This window comes from Protopterus annectens, chromosome 4.part0, assembly GCF_019279795.1.
Source record: "Protopterus annectens isolate FY-2018-M chromosome 4.part0, PAN1.0, whole genome shotgun sequence".
In the NCBI taxonomy this organism is placed as follows: domain Eukaryota; kingdom Metazoa; phylum Chordata; order Ceratodontiformes; family Protopteridae; genus Protopterus; species Protopterus annectens.
The window spans coordinates 1,733,924,633-1,733,944,158 of NC_056733.1; the positions used below are offsets into that span (position 1 = coordinate 1,733,924,633).

Here is a 19,526-nt window from a genome sequence, read left to right on the forward strand (position 1 = left end):
CTTACTGCAGTGACGGAGAGGGTATTAATTGCAGCTGCACTGCACTCAATTTGTATGTAATAAGCTTTCCAATTACTATTAATAACATGCCTCTGAAATGTCCCTGCTTTTGCCTTATTTTTTGACCACCCTTTCATGGATTTATTTCTTTTTATTTGTTTTCTGGTGAATAACCGAGGACGGCATTAAGCTACTGATGTTAGATATTGGAGTCTCATGCTTCTAGATGTTCAGGCAATGCATGTTAATGAAAAACTTGCTATTCTATAAAGTTCTTTAAATTCTGTTATTCTGCTGTTTTTTAAAATTACTTAAACTATTTAAAAAGTGTTCCTGGTTTTGGGCCTTTACTTCCCCATTGATTTTTTAGTTTGTCAAAAATTCTTTAGCAAAATGGTTAAAATGTACGATTAATAGTAAAAGCATAGTGATACTACTAAAGTTTAGTCGTAAACAAATTATTAGATTTTAAAGAATGAGTGACCTGTACATAGGCATCCTGATACAGAACAAATATTTTCAGGCAGGGTAATATACGCGTCTGTATTAGTTTGCTGAAAGTTTTTTTTCCGAGAACACCTAATCATTGACCCGTATTCAGTGAAAATCGTTTCTGCGATTCACTGAATTTACCAATGGCAAGGAAATACTTACCCAAAGCACAATATACAAAAGTCTGACTAAATTGAACCCACTTGTCCCCATACCCTAGATGTGTCCCCTCTAACTCTGTATACCAACTCTGAGATTACACTACAGTGAAGAAAAGGACAAAAGTTGTGTAGTTGGCCAACTGCTTCTTTTCCCTTGTTAAACTCAGCCAATCATAGAAGTGACTTTTTCTGAATGCGGATCGATGATTAGATGTTCACTGAACGAAACTTTTGGCAAACTAATATAGACCCTTGATATACAGATAACGCCTACTGAAAAAATTAGTCTGCTCCTTCAGGGCAGAATATTAAGCTGCCATGAAGCCTGGAGTGAAAGAAAGCTAACGACCACCATTATTTTACACTTGCTAAGCAGTGCTTTTGCTGTTTAGTAAGTGTAAAAATAAATAAATAAATAAATAAATAAGTAGAAAAGTGTGTGAGCATGTGAGTATATGCATGCTTGAAAGTGAGAGTGAGTTCAGTTGGGCCATTATTTTACACTTGCTAAGCAACACTTTTGTTGTTTAATAAGTGTAAAGTTAAAAGAAAGGAAAGTGTGTGTATATGTGTGTTTATGTTTCTGTCTGCATGTGTGAGTTTGCATATGCTTGCATGCATGGAAGCTGGTGTATTTTTGTCTGTGTGTGAAGAGTTAGAGCAACCGAGCAGTGGCAGAAGCAGCACTAAAGAAGTCTGCATACCTCTCAGTCTCTTAACTCATGAAATCTCGAGAAAGTCTAAAATAAAGGGGGGACAAAGGCTCAAAAATAGGAAAAGATATTGCTCTTATAAAATTGCAGAATTGTTTGAAGAACAGAATTTGTACTAGCATGCATTTTCTGAAGCACAAATATGTTTGTGTGTGTGTTTGCTTGCATGCCCGCGCGCATACGCGCATGTGTGTGTGTGTGTGTGTGTGTGTGTGTGTGTGCGTGTGTGCGTGTGTGCGTGTGGTGTGTGTGTGTGTGTGTGGGAGAGAGAAAGTGAGATTGATCAACCACTGGAAACAGCTGCAGTTAAAAGGAATGCATACTTCTCAACCTCATAGCACTAGAAATCAGGATAAAGCCTAAAATAAAGGGTGAACAAAGGTTCAAAAATAGGAAAAGATTTTAAATTTTACTCTTATAAAATAACAAAATTGCATGAATAATGGGATTTGTGTTAGCATGCATTTTCTGAAGGACATATGTGTGTGTGTGTGTGTGTGTGTGTGTGTGTGTGTGTGTATATATGTGTGTGTATATGTGTCTGCATGTGTGTGACAAAGAGTGAGATTGATCCACCAGTGGTAGCAGCATTAAAGAGGTCTGCATACCTCTCAACCTCTTAACTCAAGAAATCTTGGAAAAAAAACTAAAATCAAGGGGGGGGGGTAAAAGCTCAAAAATAGGAAAAGCTATTGCTCTTATAAAATTACCGACTTACTTGATTTGTGTTAGCACACATTGTCTGAAGGAAATTAAGTATGAAACTCAAGTGACTTCAATCTTCAATGACTGGCAACAAACATGTTTTAGGAGTAAGAAACCAAATAAAAGGAAGCCAATACCTGGATATTTTTTGAAAACATTATATTTTGGATATAAAATCCTTCCTCCAACACAATTTACATCTACTACAGCAAGTTTGAAACATTAGTTGGAGGAACTATTTTACATCAGAGATATATTAAAAAACATTAAGTAATAAAAAAATAAGTACTAGTGATACACAAAGTATGCAAGCATGTAAATCCACATACATGGAGGCTCTCTTGAAAAACTTACTGAAATACCAGAGACCTCCAGAACACAAGACTGCTACAAGTTGCACAGTCCCCACAGCACCCATGACACATAGGAACACCAGTGTCTCACCCACAAATTAAGTAAGGCGTAATACTCAAAAAACAATTTTTTTTCTCATTGGAGACTTAATAGTGATACACTCACCAGGATGGACAAGGAGAAAGTCATGGTCAGCTGCCTGTCTGGTGGTAGGATTCATCAGGTCACACATGCACTCAGGTCTCCCAGCAACAAGTACTGTTATGACTCTGTCATAGTTCATGTTGGTGTGAATAACCTGAGATGTACCTCACTTGACTATATGAAGATAGACATGGCTGAGCTCTGAGAGTATGTGTCCTAGGCATGTATGCCCCGAGCCTTGAGCAGCATACTATCCTCACCTAGAATGATGTCACAGTATAAACAAAAAATAATTGTTTTCAATAATTGGCTCAGTTTTTGATGTAATACAAAGGGGGATCCAGTTCCTGTCAGTCTGGGAAGCCATGGACAACAAATCTTGCTACTTTGCCAGGGAAGGTTTGCATCTGGCACCTCTAGGCTTTCGGCTGCTGGCAAAGACTCTTGTCTCCCCCATAGTTCCTTTTTAGGCAAGGTCTCAAAAATAACATTACTGACATGAACTAACCAATCAGAACAAAATAAGGGTCATGCTGCTAAATGGTAGGAGCTTAAACCAAAAACTGCACTGCCTGGAAGCACTTCTATCACTAGAAGATGTAGATGTCTGTGCAGTCACAGAAACCTGGTTCAAGAACTCAGAGAGTACCCTGTTCTTGCAAAGCTACAATGCATTCCACACCTTTAGACCACAAAATGAACTTGTGAAAACCAAAGGAGGTGATGTTTCAATCTATATTAGAGATACATTCACCTTCCTTCTAGTTAGATTGGACAACTCCATGGAATTACTCTAGGTCCAGCTTACAGTGGGTAAGACATAGCTGGTTATAGATCCCCTTCCATGAGTTATGATACCCACAAAGCCTACTTGACTAAACTGAAGACAATCCAAATTTTGCAGAACACACTGGTTATGAGGGATTTCAATTATCCCACCATCAACTGAAAACCTACACTAGCCCTAACTCACTAGCACAAACGTTACTTGAATTTGTTAATTCAAATTACCTGGAACAAATTGTCCATATACCAACAAGGGTAACAAGAATTCTGGATCTTGTCCTCATCAACATGTCAAAGAGATGCACTGCTATAACTTTCAGACCCTCAGTAGTTAAAACTGACCACAAATCAGTCACGTTCTAGTTGGCACTAACACCAGAATTTGCAAAGGGTGAAATCAGACTAAAAAGCTTCACCAAGGCAAACTATACCCTCCTAGGTGATGGTATAAATGCATTCCAAGCCCCGCCCCATGCTGAAAGGGGTAGCTATGCTGAAGTGTATAAACTTGGATGCACCAGAAAGAATCAAAGCCAGAGCCCCAAGTAAAACCAAGCTGCCATGGTGGACGTCCAGCATCAACAAACTTTACTTTTTTGCTGAAAGTTGCTGTCCAAGAAAACAAAGACAAGGCCCCAACATTGGAAAGCACCCTCCTCAGCCTCAACAGACAAATAAGGCAACTTGTCAAATCCTCCAAGGGCTCCTTTGAGAGAAACTTGGCAAGTACAGCCAAGATAACCATAAGGCCTTTTACAGCTAGGTATTTAACCTAAAATGTAGGATCTAAGCATGTGCAGAACTTGTTCCCAATGCTATCACACACACTGACCCCGATAGCAAACCTGCTAGTGGATAGGTTTGGTGAATATTTCACTCCCTTAAACCCTTCCCCAACCCTCCCACCCTAAATATCGAAAGAGCATGTCCTCAAAGCCATGTCCAAGGCAAAAAACAGTCTCTATGGGACCAGACAACATCTCAGATTGTCTTCTAAATAGGCTAACATATGAACATGGATCACCACTAAGTACCCTTTTCAATCATAGCCTAACCACAGGCTTTGTTCCTGTGGAATGCTGAACAGCAACAATTATCCCCCTCCACAAAGGTGGCCTAGCAACAGACCCAGTAAATTACAGACCCATAAGCCTGACCAGCCTCATCTGTAAGGCCATGGAACATATCATTATGGACCTCATAAATAAAGACATAGGTGACCTCCAAACCTGCATCCTACCCAATTTGGCTCTGTGAAGGGCAGATCCTGTTAAAGCTGATGGATTTCTTTGAAAATGTGCCTAAGACCATTGACAAGGGCATATCTGTGCACACAGCATACCTTGACCTGGCAAAGGCTTTCAACACAATCCCACATTCAGGCATTATGAATAAACTTAGCAAACTGAATGTAAACCCCTTCATTATAAGATGGGTTGCCAACTGGCTCACAAACCAGACATGGGTTTATATTATGTCCGCAAAAAATGAATTCACTTAACTCCATCTACATTGAAAATGCAGTTCAGCGAATTAGCTCTTGTGGGGGGCTGTACCCCACACACTCCCACTAATTATGTACACCAACTCTGAGATCGCACTACAGTGAGGAAAGGGCAAATTTCCTGATCCTCACTGTACCACGATTTTATTATTATCAATTCACTGAACTGCATTTTTGATGTAGATGCAGTTCAGTAAATTTATTGTTCACCCCCTACTGTTTGGTATATAGTTCTCAGAAGTTCAGGTCAGAACTAAGGGGTTGTGGCTGATCAGCACTGCAGATGACTGCAAACTAGGTGCAATCACTGAATCCCAAGATGATGTCACTACACTCCAGGAGGGTCTCATGCAGACTAACAGCTGGTGTATTAGTCACGGTCTCAAACTGAATGCATAGAAATGCATCAGCATTCCCTTCAGCACAAACAATGTCCCCTCACACTATCAAATCAACAACAATACCCCAAGTACCCATGAAATGGTAGGGGACCTGGGATCACAAGTTGACTGTGACCTTATCTTCAATGACCATGTGTCTACTGTAGTAAGGAAAGCTTTCTACATAGCACACTTGATTAGTAGAGGCATCACCTCAAGAGCAAAAGAAGTTATAACCCCCCTCCCATACTCGGCACTTATCTGGTCCATAACTGAGTATAATATACTATTTGGCATGTACTGTACTAAGCACCTGCAACAATAAGAGAGACCTCAGAGGTTTCTAACAAAGAAGATCAAGAGGCTCCAGCATGTGCTGTACACAGACTGACTAAAGTCCCTGCCACTATACTCATATAGACTTCTTAGGGGAGACTTATGCCTGGTGTACTACAGAGCAATCCAAGACCCAACCCTAATGAACTTGCTGCAGATCCATAAATCAAACAGGACTAGGGCTACCTGGTCCAGTGACCTAAATATGGCCTCTGACTTAAATAGGACATGCTGGGGGGACAGATTTATCTCTCAGGGACTGCTGCGTCTTTGGAACAGGCTACCGATACGTGTGAAACAGAGCACCTCTATGACACTGCTCAAGAGGACCCTGCACAAGTGGGTGGGGCACTGCAAATTCTTACCAGGGATAGAGCCCACAGCCCTCCTGGACATGACCAATCATCACTAAATGATCTTTGGTATTGACTAACATTTCTGTGCTTTCAAATTGGGATGAATCTGCTAGGCTTAAAATGACCTCCGGGTCAATAGCCTAGTAATCCTAGAACATAAATCAAATCCAAGGCACACAAAAAGAAGAACAGGCCCAAATATTTTTGACACTTCAGTCACCTTTATTAAGCCACAAAACACGTACATAAATGCTTAACTTAAATCACCTTGTTTTTGTCTTAGCTTAGAAGACTTCATCAGATGCTACATTAAACTAAAGTATAACAACCTTAAGTACATTCATATCTTGCATTCTACCAATAATTTTGTCCCAGCAATAATTATCCTACCAATGAAATGATTCTCTGACTCCATGTACATAAATTACATTTGTTGCATTAAAAAGCCATGTGTTATATGACCAACTTTCCACCTCTATAAATCCCATATTGTTATACATAAAATGTATATTGGGTAACAACACCATATAAAATGTCAATTTTATAATACTCTGTTGCATTAAACCTTCCAAAAACATGTTGAAATGTGTTCAAATAATAATAATAATAATAATAATAATAATAATAAAATAATGAAAAAAACATATTTACATATATAGAGAGATAAATAGATATGTGTGGAGATACATATATATGTATAACAATATATAGGTATATTACCAAGAAATACTGACGCGTGTGTGCGTGTGTGTGTGTGTGTGTGTGTGTGTGTGTATGTGTGTGTGTTTGTGTGTGTGTGTGTATGTATATATATATATATATATATATATATATATATATATATATATGTGTGTGTGTGTGTGTGTGTGTGTGTATTATATGCATACATGTCTCTAAATGCCCATACAAACATATGCTGCTGATAGACCACCCATAACTGGAGCAGTATGTACAGATGGATACGAAAGGACCTATGACACTCACATCTGCCCCCCCCCCCGCAGTCCAAATAATAAGTGACAGTACAATTCTGCAAAACCATGATAGGCCATACACAATGGCCACACATATACAGTGACCTCTTAGCAAAACATCTACAATGAGTGAAGATAGTAAGCAAAAATACAAACAGCCAGTAATTCACACACATTCATTTTACTCAGATGTTTTTGCCAAAGCCTTCAAGGAGTAACACATTACAAGAAATATTTACCTTAATTAGAAGAAGCAATTAGCACTTAAGTACATTTAAATACACAACCTCCAATTACACTCCTCCTTCAACCCCCTAGGGGATAAAGTATCACATTTAAAAATGTACATTGATTCTGTAGCTAACAATTGTTCTTTTATGACTGTTTGACCAAACTGAGAAATGGACTTTTTCCAAAGCAGTACCTTGTAACCCACTACATTTAATTATATGTATATACACAGCCTCCAGTTACACTACTCATTCAACCCCTAGGGGATAAAGTAACACATTTTAGAATTTAAACTGATTCTGTACATAACAAATGTTATTTCATGACTACTACCCCATGGTGAGAATTATTAAAATGTACAGCTGTAGAACTGTCTTATTTCTCATCAGTAATATGTCTCACATGTTCTAACAGCCTAGTTTTAAAATGCTTGTTACTCCCCCGACATAAAATATGTTACAAGGGCATCTAAGAGTATGTTCCATACACCAACCACTTGAATGTACAGAGTCCCGCATGTTGTCCACCCTTTCCCCCTCAGCAGGAATGACAGAACAAAATAATGGTAGACTCTACCTATCAACCTCCTACTGTATGGCATCTGTACCAAGCCTGACATAATTTGGGACAGAGGCACAAAACATGGCCATACTTGATATATTGCTGTTATACACTGAGAAACTTGCTGGTATAACAGGGTTTGTTGTAACATATATATTCTGAGGGTATAAAGTTTGAAACACAAATGGATCTTGGCATTTACTGATTTCAATCACTAAAATATGCTACTGATTTGCCAAGGACAACACCTGCCTGGGGAACAGACCAAGCATAACAGGCAAACCTCTGGCCAGTATGTGGATAGCCCTAGAGTTGAGAGCTATGCAGACCCAGAACTTTGTCAGACAGAATCCCATGCAGAAGTAGCATGCTCAGACAAACCCTGTTAAACGAGCAGTATTCAAAACATATAACAGCAATACTCAGATTCTGCCCCTAAGTCTTGAATCTTCTCCACCGTTTTGTTGGCTTGTCTCCACATGTCTTGCTCTAAGAGGTATTAGCTCACACCTCCAGGATCTCTTCCTCACAAATAAGGAAAAGAGCCAATGCCCACATGGAGTACACACTTATAGGAGTGTGTTGCCATGACACTGGCTATTGGAATTACTACACAGCTGCTCTGCATGCAATCAGCAACTGGGGAACACCAATCGGTGCTCAGGCCATCACATGGTCATGGGCATTACCTACAAAAGACAAGCTGCCATCTATTCAAACCAACTCTGTCATAGACAGTCCGTCAGTGCAAAGCTGAAATAGTGTGAGAAAATAAAATAAAAAAGGATATATTTGTGAAATATCCAGGAAGAAATGGTATGTGAAACAAGTAAGCATGTAATTGAATGCAGTAGGTGGTCGGTAATAAGGGAAAAAGGGTTTTGAAAGCATATGTCTCAACAAGATTTGTTGTATTGTTGTTCTGATGAACAGCACTGATGGCCATAGCATGGGCTCTGTCTGTAGTGACTAGGCCAGCTACTGGGATGTTGTACATATCCATATGTTACCTGTGCATAAAACTATGACACACATTTTGTCTTGTAAATTTAAGACAACTATACAGAGCATGTTGAGAGTAAAGTACTGCTGCAGATGTGTGTGTTGAATTGGAGGTTATATACTGAGGTCATACCATTTAACTGTCCAGTGTTCTGCATACTGACCATTTGTGTGCATCATATTTGCAGTCATTTTCCCGTAGAGTTGTGTTACGTCAGTCAAATCCTTGCCAAAAATATGAAGACTGACATTACAACATCCCCCTTCATTGCCCTCTGGCTTTTCTCATTTGGGATTGCCACAGTGGATCATCTGTTGCCATTTCTGCCTGTTCTCTGAATCTTGCTCTCTTACACCAACCACCTGCATGTACTCTCTCACCACATCCAGAAACCTTATCTGAGGCCTTCCTCTCTTCCTCTTACCAGGCAGCTACATCCTTACCATCCTTTTCACAATTTACTCAGCACCCCTCCTGAGCACATGTCCAAACTGATGTAATGCTGCCTCTCCAACACAGTCTCATATCTGTCTAACTTGGCCTGAGCCTGTCATATACATATTGCTAAACCTGTGCACCCATGTCACACCCAGTGCAAATCATAACATCTGAAACTCTGCCATGTGCAGCTCTGACCCCTGCCTTTTTGTCAGTGTCACTGTCTCCAACCCATATAACGTAGGTGATCTCACTACCCTCTTGTAGACCTTACATATCACATTTACTGGTACTCGTCTGTCACATATCACTCCTAACACTCTTCTCCACCCTCTCCATCCTGCCTGTACACCCATCATCACCTGTCTTCCATACTCCTCATTACTCTGAAATGTTGATCCCAATCATTTGAACACATCCACCTTTGCCAACTGTACTCCTTGCATTCTCAACATTCAACTAGCCTCCCTCTCATTCACACACACATATTCTGCCCTAGTACTGTTGACCTTCATTCTTCTGCTCTCTAGAGCATATGTCCACCTCTCCAGGGTCTCCAAAAGCTGCTCCCTACTCTTAATACAGATCACAATGTCATCTTCAAGCAACATAGTCAACAGGGACTCTCGTATAATCTTGTCTTTCAACCTGTCCATCACCATTGCAAATCAGAAAGGGCTCACAGCTGATCCCTGATGTCATCCCACCTCCACCTTAAACACATCAATGAATCCCAATGCAGACCTCAATGCTGTCACATCACCCTTGTACATATCCTGTACCACTCTTACATATATCTCTTCCACTCATGACTTTCATCATACAATACAACTCCTGTTTAAGCACCCTGTCATATGCTTTCTGTAAGTCTAGAGAGACACAGAGCAATTCCTGACCTTCTCTGTATTCCACCAGTAACAATCTCAGAGCAAACATAACATCGGTAGTGTTCTTTCCACACATCATGCCATACTGCTAACCAGTACTCCTCTCCTCCCTGCATAACCTAGCTTCCACTACTCTTAGACATAACTTCATGCTGTGACTAGTCAGTGTTATCCTTCTGTAGTTATCACAGCTCTGCACATCAAGCTCATTCTTAACACCATACCCAAGCACTTTCTCTCCACTCCTCATGCAACCTCACACTTCCCAAGACATCAGTAAACAGTCTGGCTAACACACCACGGCCATTTCCCATAAACAATTCCATGCTTCCACAGGTGTGTAATGTGGACCAACAGGCTTGCCTGTGTTCATCCTCTTCATAGCTATCCTTACAGCCTCCTTGTTAAGCTATTGCACTTCCTGATTCACCATACCCACATCATCCAACCTACTCTGTCTCATTCTTTTCATTCATCAGCCTCTCAAAGTACACTGCCCATGTGCTCAACACACTCTTCTTGATTGTGAGTACATATACTTCGTCATCCTTTATCACCCTTATCTGCTACACATTTTTACTTGCTCAATGCATCTGTCCAGCCAATCAGTGCAATTCCTTTCATCCCTCCTTAGTGTCCAACCTGTCATTGAACTCTTCATATGCCCATTGTCAGCCTTTGCCACTTCTCTCTTTGCCATGAACCTCATCTCCTCATACTCCTGCCTACGTTCCTCATCTTTCTGACAATCCTACTCTTTCTTCCTCAACCTCTGTCTCTGAATATTGTCTAGTATTTCATCAGTCCACTAATAGGTGTCCTTGTACTGCTTCCTCCATCCACATGTCACTCCAAGCACCCGTCTAGTTGTCTCCCTTACCAGCTCTGCTGTACTTAACTAGATATTTGTTAATGCCACCCAGTGCCTGTCTCAACTCTTCCCTGAACTCCACCTCACAAGCACACTTTTCCAGTTCACACTATTTGATCCTTGGTGCTGCCACCACACTCCTCCTCATCTCAATCACCAACATCATCTCACATACCAACATTCTCAGCTGCCTAAATACACTTTCCCCTGTCCCCACTTTACAGTCTCTAATCTCTGTCAAACTGGCCCTCACAGCCATGCCCATCCTTTTTGCAAAATCCACTACTATCTCACTGTCTCCACACCTTTTAACACCATATATACCCATGAATTCCCCTTCCCCTCTGTTCCCTTCACCAACATGCCCATTGACATCTGCTGCAATGACTAGTCTGCCACCTTTGGGTACAGTCATGACCACGTCATCCAACTGATGTCACATTTCCCTTTCTCATCCATTGTACAACCAACTTTCATAGCATATGCACTAACAGCAGTCATTATGACACCATCAGCTTACAGCTTCAGAAACATCACTCAATCAAACACTTATATCATCCTCCAAAAAAACTATTGGCATACTGCTACTTCAGCAGAACCCCTACCCCCTTCCACCTCCAGTCCACACCTTGCTAGCACAGTTGTGACCTGCCTACCATACACCCAGCCATATTCCCCTTCCATGTGGTCTGTTACACACACACAATATATCAACCATCCTCTGGCCATCATATCAGATAGCCTGGTCCCCATACCACTCATACTGCCAACGTTAACAGTTCTTACCCTCAATACAACACTCCTAGCCTTTCCCCTCTCTTCAGGGGATGCCTGTCAGTGCAAAGGCTACTGTGCTATTGAATTACTCAAGTATGTTACAGCAATACTGAGACACTGTCATTGATTTTGTCCCATTGCACCCATGTATGCATGGCATCCTACAGATGTCCTGCTGTAACAGGTTGAGAGGGATGACTATGTAGCAAGAGTGTGAATTTAGTGTGCCATACTGACATAAAACAGACATGTATGTGAGGTATTAGCTATGCAAATATCAGCATGAGTAGGAGTATGCATCCACCTCATAAAACAGACATGGGATGTAAAATGTCAGTTAAAAAAGCTGTGCATGTTGTACACATGTGTAATCTTAGTTAAAAGAGTGACATTTCTACAGCTACTGGTTGTTGCATTGCCCTGACTCATCCACGGTTAGTAGAATAAGCATGATTATCATTACTAAATTGGAGAAATGTCCAAATGTGTTGTAACTTTGTGGCCATGCCCCCTACAAACAGTTGACTGAACACATACATGGCTTATGGACTCAGAAATACCTTATAAGCACAAACACGCTAGCGGCCAAGATAAAAGGTTTCCTGGAGTAAATAATCAGTAACAGTCCACAAACATAACCAGTAAACCAACCAACTCTTGAAGGAGCCACAGTGCTGAAAGTACTAAAACCAAATTGAAGATGTTAAAATCAAAATAAGAGTTTTATTTCAAAGTTGGAAATAAAATTCTTATTTTGATTTTAACATCGTTGATTTGGTTTCAATACTTTCAGCAATACCTTAGTTGTCATACCTGTCTCCACCAAGTAGAGTAATCCCCTTTGCTGGACAGCAGCATTACACAAACCACAGACTTGGTCCTTATAGTAGCTGTACAGGGTAAAGTAGGGGCAAGAGCCAACCTCGCATCAAGTCAGCCATTGTTTGAACAAGCATATAAGGTCACAGGTCGGTTACTGTAAGGCCAACTATGAGTACAAATTGGAGACATACACCAGGGACAATCACAATGCCATTTTTCCATATGTCTGCAATCTCAAAGGCTACATACCAACCTAACCTGCAATGGTGGTCAATCAAATTACATACACACACAACATAGCTACAGTCATCCTAATGCAGATAGGATTAGGGCAAACACCCACCCCCCGGCTCAGCATCACTATAGGTGGATATGTACTGCACCTACATCCCTCCCCTCCCCTCATCACCAGTAAGCAAGTACATATTACCTACTGAAAGGCAACAAATATAAGCATCCATGGGACATCATCATCCCTGTCTGCATCTTACATGAACTGAGGCATGTGCTTCCAGCTGCATTACACACTGTAGTCACACCAAGCTGCAGCACCATCCACGCACCATCCACACAGAAGATGGCTAATGTCATCCATTTACACAGACCTGAATGAGGAATGATGGATTTATGCAACTTGCCCTCACTGTGGGTGATATGACTCATCAGGACCAGGAGTGCAATGCAAGCTGATACTGTGCTGATAGATTACAGGGGTATGGTGTGGTTGTAAGTGGTGGCTGCTGATATTGTTGTGAGTGTTGGCTACTGGTATTCAAGGTACATGTGCAGGTACTGAACATACTGTTGCCAAATGTATGGGGTCCTGTGATGTTTTTCACTATTAGTGTCTACCTGTTGCAATTTCACATCACCGGCGTAAGACCTTTTCACAAGCATAATGCAACCTGATAATGGAACCCATAATACAGAACTACACAGTACTGCTGTGCCGAAGCTAGCAACATCTGCAGGAGAGGACTACCCTGTGGGATGACCCTGTTCATAGGGAAAATTAGGTGGGCCTGCATGCATGTACATATGAGAAGGTAGGCATCATGCCACCAACCTCATGTGTCATGCCTGGTAAAGGGCTACTGCCATGGCCAGGGACCCCACAACCACAGGTGGGAGCCCAGCCATGCAGCACCTACTGAAAACAAATGTGGAGCTCCTTGCCAAGCTTGGGCCACCCATCACAGTACAACACCAGGGTACAAAGCCCCACTTGCTGGAGGTGGGTGGCACCCACACAATGGACAAGTAGTGTGCAGGTAAGGTCCCAGTGGGGTTAGTAGACTACTGTATGAAATATACTTGTATCTGTACAGTATTTACATGCATGTGCTAAGTCAGATTACAGTTGTGGATGGGGAATTCTAATGCACAGAAGTACAAATCTATGGTGAAGGACAGCAAATTATGTAGTATTGGGTGTTGTACTGTAAATGTGCAGACATGCTGCATCATTCCTTTACCAAGGGCACATGTGAGTCTGCTGACAATACGTCTCTCCCACAACTACATAGGTCACTCTGGTCTGCATATAGGACAGCAGCCTGAAGCTGGTCAGTATGGAATTGTTCAGTTGTGCTTTGGCAATACCCCAGACATGTGGAGGGCATGCAAGTTACCATGCACACAACTATGACTAATAGCCATACTGCTTTATGTGCATGTTCACTTGTGGTGGGGTTAATTGTATTGCTTCACAGTGGTCAACACAGGGGCCTATCTGAAGAGAATGTAACATTCCTGTAGCATACCTCACAACCTGTCAGTGCAAGATGTCTAGACAGACACCAGCAAACTATGTTGGACAAACTGACTAAGGTAGGGACATGTGTGAACCATTACTGCTATACAGTGGATATAAAATGTATACACACACCTGTTAAGATACCATTTGTTTCTGATATACACTGATTGAGACCACAATATGTCAGTCCACACCTTTAATGTGACCCATGACATGAACAATTCACTTGTAAAACCAAACATCTGGACTCATATATTGCACCTACAAGCCTAGACAAGTGTGAGGGTAGCAGATGTTGTATCAGTGTGCTGCTTCAGTCAGGTATGATACCTGATGCTGCCATATGTGTCAGTACACTCATTGTGGCTTATTTGGCAACTATATCACATACATGGGTATTGTTAAGTCAGACAGAGCAATAATAGGTTCCAAACATCTGGATGTTCCAGACACATCTGTACAGAGGACTGGTATGTCTTGTACAATGGTTTCACATGCTGCATGTGAGGCAGATGCCATTACCACACTTTCTAAAGTAAAGGCATCAGGAGGTGGTCACCTGCCATGTATGGTACATACATCAAAATGGTATCAGCCGCACAAGATATGATACACACACACACACACACACACACACACACACACACACACACACACACACACACACACACACACACACACCAATATTGAGATTAGAACTCCTATCTATCTATTGATGTCTACTACAGTGTTATGCAGTTATCAGATGTGCCACGGCACTTACAGAATTTCACCTCCTTCAAAGGTACTTGTGAGGTGAATGACATCAGCAGGACTACTAAATTAGGATGATTATGGTGGTACCCAACTTAAAATGGTATAATCTTCCCAGTACATGATTTCAAACAAACACACACAAACAGTTGCCATTATTGGGATGAGAACTCCTGCCTATCTAGTTATGTTTACTATAGTGTTATGCAGTTACCAGATGTGCCACAGAGCTTACAAAATTTCACTTAGTTCAAATGTACTTCTAAGGTGAATGACATCAACAGGACTACTAAATTGGAGTGGGAGGATGGGAGGATGACATAATGGTTAAGGTGCTTACCTTAAAGAAGCAAGTTTCAGGGTTCCATTCTCACATGGGGTAACTGGCTAGGTTTCAAATGGTCCAAAGAGGCAGGTAGCCTAGTACTAATCTATGGACTTTCCAGGCTTGCTAGTTGTTGCTGTAGCACCTACCAAGGGGAGAAAACACTGAGAGAAGAAAAGGAGCCACTTTTGTGATTTTAAGTATTTTCTTCTGATTTTTTGTTAAGTTTTACTGTTTTGCCGCCTACTTTTTGGCATTTTCTGGCTTGCTAACGTTTATATCTGTAACAGTAACAGTATGTGGAACATATCTAGGGCCTGTTTACTGCATTTCCTGTGTTGCACTTAATTTAAAATCTTTTTTTCTCTAAAAACTGCATTTTACCTGATTTTGGCCTAGCACTCAAGTGTGGGGTCATTTATTGCACTGTTGTGAATATTTTGCAGCTTGTGTATCTCTGCTACCTTTAAACTACAACAAAAAAGAAAAAAAAATCTTGCTTTTTTCCCACTTTCTGAAAGTTAAGAAAGTTCAGTTACAGATTTGATGTTCTGAACTGTTTGGAAGTTTCTAGAAGGCCAGTGCTTGCTTGGGATAAAGAGAAGTCTCTGTGTTCACCAGTGGCAGTGGTTAACACTGAACAGCCTTCTGTCCGTGGAGGAGTGGTTACTGTCTAGAAGCTGTAGTTTTATTGGCCATTTTGGGTCAATTCTAAACTCCTTGATCTCTCTCTCTTATAACCTGGCTGCCTCATGGTTTTGGAGTCTTTCCAGGCTTGCTAGTTGTTGCTGAAGCACCTACCAAGGGGAGAAAATGCTGAGAGAAGAAAAGGAGCCACTTTTGTGATTTTAAGTATTTTCTTCTGATTTTTTGTTACGTTTTACTGCTTTGCCGCCTACTTTTTGGCATTTTCCGGCTTGCTAAAGTTTATATCTGTAACAGTAACAGTACTTGGAACACATCTAGAGCATGTTTACTGCATTTTCTGTGTTGCACTTAATTTAAAATCGTTTTTTTCTCTAAAAACTGCATTTTACCTGATTTTGGCCTAGCACTCAAGTGTGGGGTCATTTATTGCACTGTTGTGAATATTTTGCGTCTTGTGTATCTCTGCTACCTTTAAACTACAACAAAAAAGAAAAAAAATCTTGCTTTTTTCCCACTTTCTGAAAGTTAAGAAAGTTCAGTTACAGATTTGCTGTTCTGAACTGTTTGGAAGTTTCTAGAAGGCCAGTACTTGCTTGGGCTAAAGAGAAGTCTCTGTGTTCACCAGTGGCAGTGGTTAACACTGAACAGCCTGTTGTCTCTGGAGGAGTGGTTACTGCCTAGAAGCTGTAGTTTTATTGGCCATTTTGGGTCAATTCTAAATTCCTTGATCTTTCTCTCTTAAAACTCAGCTGCCTCATGGTTTTGGAGTCTTTCCAGGCTTGCTAGTTGTTGCTGAAGCACCTACCAAGGGGAGAAAATGCTGAGAGAAGAAAAGGAGCCACTTTTGTGATTTTAAGTATTTTCTTCTGATTTTTTGTTACGTTTTACTGCTTTGCCGCCTACTTTTTGGCATTTTCCGGCTTGCTAAAGTTTATATCTGTAACAGTAACAGTACTTGGAACACATCTAGAGCATGTTTACTGCATTTCCTGTATTGCACTTAATTTAAAATCGTTTTTTTCTCTAAAAACTGCATTTTACCTGATTTTGGCCTAGCACTCAAGTGTGGGGTCATTTATTGCACTGTTGAGAATATTTTGCGGCTTGTGTATCTCTGCTACCTTTAAACTACAACAAAAAAGAAAAAAAATCTTGCTTTTTTCCCACTTTCTGAAAGTTAAGAAAGTTCAGTTACAGATTTGCTGTTCTGAACTGTTTGGAAGTTTCTAGAAGGCCAGTGCTTGCTTGGGCTAAAGAGAAGTCTCTGTGTTCACCAGTGGCAGTGGTTAACACTGAACAGCCTGTTGTCTCTGGAGGAGTGGTTACTGCCTAGAAGCTGTAGTTTTATTGGCCATTTTGGGTCAATTCTAAACTCCTTGATCTTTCTCTCTTAAAACCCAGCTGCCTCATGGTTTTGGAGTCTTTCCAGGCTTGCTAGTTGTTGCTGAAGCACCTACCAAGGGGAGAAAATGCTGAGAGAAGAAAAGGAGCCACTTTTGTGATTTTAAGTATTTTCTTCTGATTTTTTGTTACGTTTTACTGCTTTGCCGCCTACTTTTTGGCATTTTCCGGCTTGCTAAAGTTTATATCTGTAACAGTAACAGTACTTGGAACACATCTAGAGCATGTTTACTGCATTTCCTGTATTGCACTTAATTTAAAATCGTTTTTTTCTCTAAAAACTGCATTTTACCTGATTTTGGCCTAGCACTCAAGTGTGGGGTCATTTATTGCACTGTTGAGAATATTTTGCGGCTTGTGTATCTCTGCTACCTTTAAACTACAACAAAAAAGAAAAAAAATCTTGCTTTTTTCCCACTTTCTGAAAGTTAAGAAAGTTCAGTTACAGATTTGCTGTTCTGAACTGTTTGGAAGTTTCTAGAAGGCCAGTGCTTGCTTGGGCTAAAGAGAAGTCTCTGTGTTCACCAGTGGCAGTGGTTAACACTGAACAGCCTGTTGTCTCTGGAGGAGTGGTTACTGCCTAGAAGCTGTAGTTTTATTGGTCATTTTGGGTCATTTCTAAACTCCTTGATCTTTCTCTCTTAAAACCCAGCTGCCTCATGGTTTTGGAGTCTTTCCAGGCTTGCTAGTTGTTGCTGAAGCACCTACCAAGGGGAGAAAAGGCTGAGAGAATAAAAGGAGCCACTTTTGTAATTTTAAGCATTTTCTTCTGATATTTTGTTAAGTTTTACTGCTTTGCCGCCTACTTTTTGGCATTTTCCGGCTTGCTAAAGTTTATATCTGTAACAGTAACAGTACTTGGAACACATCTAGAGCCTGTTTACTGCATTTCCTGTGTTGCACTTAATTTAAAATCGTTTTTTTTCTCTAAAAACTGCATTTTACCTGATTTTGGCCTAACACTCAAGTGTGGGGTCATTTATTGCACTGTTGTGAATATTTTGCTGCTTGTGTATCTCTGCTACCTTTAAACTACAACAAAAAAGAAAAATAAATCTTGCTTTTTTCCCACTTTCTGAAAGTTAAGAAAGTTCAGTTACAGATTTGCTGTTCTGAACTGTTTGGAAGTTTCTAGAAGGCCAGTGCTTGCTTTGGCTAAAGGGAAGTCTCTGTGTTCACCAGTGGCAGTGGTTAACACTGAACAGCCTGCCTGTCCCTGGAGGAGTGGTTACTGCCTAGAAGCTGTAGTTTTATTGGCCATTTTGGGTCAATTCTAAACTCCTTGATCTCTCTCTCTCTTAAAACCCTGACCTTGAGTAGCATCTTGCCCTCACCAAGAATGATGCCACAGTATAAAAACAAAATGATCAGTTTCAGCAATTGGCTAAAGTATTGGTGTTATTCAAAGGGGATCCAGTGTCTGTCAGCCTGGGATGAAATGTTCGACAAGCCACGTTGCTTCACTAGGGACGGCTTGCACCTGTCACCCTTAGGCTTTCATATACTGGTCAAGGCTCTTGCCACCCCCATAGTGCCTTTTTTAGGCAAGGCTCAAAGGACAAACCCATTTCCATAGACAACCCAAGGATAAAAAAACTAAAGGTAATGCTACTCAATGCCAGAAGTCTAAACCTCAAGATGCATGCCCTCGAGGTTCTCCTCAGTATGGAGAAAATCGATGTCTGTGCAGTAACAGAAACCTGGTTCAAGCCTCCTGATAACATCCCAGCACTACCAGGTTGTAACTCATACCATGCGTTTCGGCCCCAAAACTCAGACCGAAGCACAAAAGGAGGGGGAGTATCTATATTCATCAAAGATATCTACACCTCCAGGTTAGTGGCACTGCACGAAGCATCGGAAACCATCCATGTGCAACTAACAGCAGGCAAAACTGCCTTTCAGTTTGTAGCCTGCTACAGAACACCCTCCCTATTACAGGAACCCCACTTGGCATTCCTGAGAACACTGGAGAATATGAATGTCTCTCCAAACACTATGGTATTGGGTGACTTAAACTACCCAAACATTGACTGCAAAAACTACTCAAGCCCAAATGCCCTCGCCTAATGGTTCCTTGAATTTATAAACTCTAACACGATGGAACAACTGGTCACCACTCCCACAAGAGGAAACAACATATTGGAC

The 19,526-nt window shown here is 41.0% G+C and overlaps 1 protein-coding gene across 1 annotated transcript in view; it reads right to left on the reverse strand.

Annotated features, from left to right (window-relative positions):
* LOC122799998 (cell adhesion molecule 1-like) overlaps window positions 1-19,526 on the reverse strand; it is an 886,925-nt gene that overhangs the window by 41,429 nt on the left and 825,970 nt on the right. The gene's annotated exons all lie outside the window — the stretch shown is intronic.